Source organism: Orycteropus afer, unplaced genomic scaffold (assembly GCF_000298275.1).
Source record: "Orycteropus afer afer isolate SDZICR_OR568_19922 unplaced genomic scaffold, OryAfe1.0 scaffold00231, whole genome shotgun sequence".
NCBI classification, from domain to species: domain Eukaryota; kingdom Metazoa; phylum Chordata; class Mammalia; order Tubulidentata; family Orycteropodidae; genus Orycteropus; species Orycteropus afer.
This window is the reverse complement of record NW_006921818.1, coordinates 3,697,921-3,700,824: the sequence shown is the minus strand read 5'-3', so window position 1 is coordinate 3,700,824 and position 2,904 is coordinate 3,697,921. Positions and strand designations below refer to the sequence as shown.

At 50.3% G+C, this 2,904-nt stretch overlaps 1 pseudogene; it reads right to left on the bottom strand.

Moving 5' to 3' along the window:
• Positions 1-2,503: 2,503 nt before the first annotated feature.
• Positions 2,504-2,904, bottom strand: part of LOC103203823 — a 102,228-nt pseudogene continuing 101,827 nt past the window's right edge.

The window sequence follows — 2,904 nt, the reverse complement described above, 5'->3', positions numbered from 1 at the left end:
AAAAAAAAATCCCTTTAATATCCAGCAATTCAGTGCTTTCCTTTCCCTTCTTCCTTTCTATTCCACACAGAAAGCCAAACGCCTGAAGTTTGCTGAACAGTGATCATCCATTGTTTTTCCATGCTCTCCTGGGAAGCTTCAGTTGCTCCAGACATGCTGTTTAGACCTTTCTGTCAGGACTCATTCATATAGGCACCAACATTATCCAGGCTTCCAGAAGCAAATTATCATTCACCGCAGTACAGTGTCAGCCAAGTTGTATGCAGAGAGAGAAGGGACAAGAGAGAAGGGATAGAGGAGGAGAATGGAAACGTGCCAATGGAGAAAACATTTTCCCTCACAAGGGATAGCTTGTGAGGGCTGCTGAAAGTCACCCCAAGAACAACCAAAACCCACCAGGAATACATCTGTTGTTGAATTAGAAAACAAGGCCAAAAATCAATCACCTGTAGTTCTACCTTAAGAAGTTAGAAAAAGAAGAGCAAAGTAAACCCAAAATAAGTCGAAGCAAAGAAATAATAGAGGAGAAATCAACGAAAGAGAAGAGACAAGCGGTAAGAGAAAAGTTATCCAAACACTGTGATATTTGTGACGCATTATCCCGACTTTCCCCTTTCCTTCTAGCCACTGCTAGAAGGATTTCACTTGGTGTGGAGAAAAGCGTATAAAATAATAAGTAATTTTTGAGTTCTTTATGTCTTCATCACAAAACCGTAGGAGAAGGTTTTTGCCAGTAGGTGGCAGCGCTGGCACTTGATAAACCCGGATAGGCTGCGTTCTGGGTTGGCCTGGGGACAAATGATGACTGACGGCTGAAAGGAAGGAGCAATTTGAAGATAGGCTGTTGTTGTTAGGTGCTGTCCAGTGGGCTCTGACTCTTAGCGACCCCATGTACAACAGAACGAAACACTACCCGTCCTGCGCCAGCCTCACAATCCTTGCTATACCTGAGCTTGTGACAGGTTATTGTTACTTGCCGTCCAGTCGTCTCCAACTCATAGCGACCCCTCCTTGGGTTTCCAAGGATTTCCAAGGCCGTTTCATTACGGAAGTAAATTGCCCAACCTCCAGAAAGAGAACCCAAAGTTAGCAATTCACAAAGACATTCAAAGCGTAAACTTCCATGGAATTGAAGCTCGAAAAACTTGGTTCTTTGAGAATTCCCCAAATCCCTCATGCCGGCCCCGCAGGTCTGCCACAGTTTCTATCAGTTTCTCAAAGTGGATTGTAACTGAAAACAGTTAGTAACCACTGCTACGAATGTTCTCTTATATACCGCTCAGAAGTTCATCATAGCATGGGTGGGAGATGGGGCAAAGCTAGCTGGTTTTCTAACATTTTTCTTCTTGAAGGATCAATGCTAGGATCCTTATGAGGCCCGCGAAGAGGACAGGGAACAACTACATTTTGCAGGTCCACTGTGCACTAAACGACGTGCTTTTCATAAATGTCCTCATTTAGTCTTAGCACCAATCTTCCGAGTTCGGTCTTAACATCTTCAATATTACCTCCAATAATCCCTTAAGAGGGCACCTGATGGAGTGTGAGCTTTTGTGGTCCCGGACTTTCAACTGATGCACTCACTGACCACGCCCCAATCTCTTTTACAGACAACACTTCCAAGTGATTTCCATTGTTTAAATTAACTTTCTTTTGAAAATAGCCTTTCGTTTATTTCTTTGGCCTATTTCTTGACATCAAGAGCCAACCTCAGCATTGGCAGCATAAGGACAGACGTAAGGGCAGAAGCCAATATCCTTTTAGATTGAACTTAGAACCCGGTGCTGAAACTTCTTTTTCTCTACTTGCACGGCTTCTGAGGTGGGCTGTGGCCGTGGCTGGTTTTAGGCGGTAGAAGCCAGGGCCCGGGCTCCGCGGTCACCTCCGCGCTGGGCAGGCGGGCTGAGAAGGGGAGGGGGTGTCGGGTTGGGGACCACGTTGCGGCAGCCAGACTCGTCCCGGCCCGATGCGGAGGCTGCTACGCGAATTGCAAAGGGAGCTGGTGAGAAGATCGAGGCTTCAATGGGCGCTCGGGGTCACCCAAACCCGGCGCGCCTTGGCGGGCGCCTGGAGCGTTCGCCGCGGCTCTGCATCTGCGGGCTAGCGGACTGGGAGCGGGACACGCCTTGTGGAGACACGCCCGCACACCTAGGCGGCGCGGCCACCGCTGCCTCTAGTTCTCCTTCGTGATCCTGGCCTCAGAGCCGCTGTGAGGATGTGTCCCCTAAGCTGGTTTCTGCTGTTGACCTTCTGCCTACTGCTCACCGGCGCAGCCCAGCAGCGCGGGGCGGCCGCCTACGCCAACTGCGAGCTCAAGCCCCAAGTAAGACGCGTGTCCCGCGCGGGCGAGGTGGTCTCGGGCACTTCCCTGGTTGTGGCTTCCTTTCGAACTCCGCGAAGCACTGCGCACTCAGACACAGAGCCAACTCTAGAGGCCAGGCTACCACCTCCCACGACCGCACCGCTTTGTTCGCGCGCCCGGCCGCGGCCACGAGGGTGATCCTTAAAGTGTAGGTGCGTAGGACTGGGTCTCCACACCATCGCCCTCTACAAGCTTAAGGGCGTCCTGGCGGGACCCCCGGAATCTCCCCAGCCTGCTGCACGGGCACTAGAGGGTACAGTTTTGTGTAGGCGGACCAGAACTGGTTCTTGGGCACATTTACTTTGAAAGTTTGTTCTGTCCCCTCTTTTGCAGCGTTTAATTTCTCTTGGTTTTACGGAATTTTGAAAGCATCCAACTGCTGTTTGACTTGTTTTATTCAATTCCTGAGAAGGGATTTTAGGGAGCGAAAGTCATTCCCTTTGGCTTACACTAAGGGCAAGGGGAGCTCTGGTAGCATAGTGGCTAAGGCACTTGCCTGCTAACCAGAAGGCTGGCGGTTCAAACCCACCAGCCACTCCTTG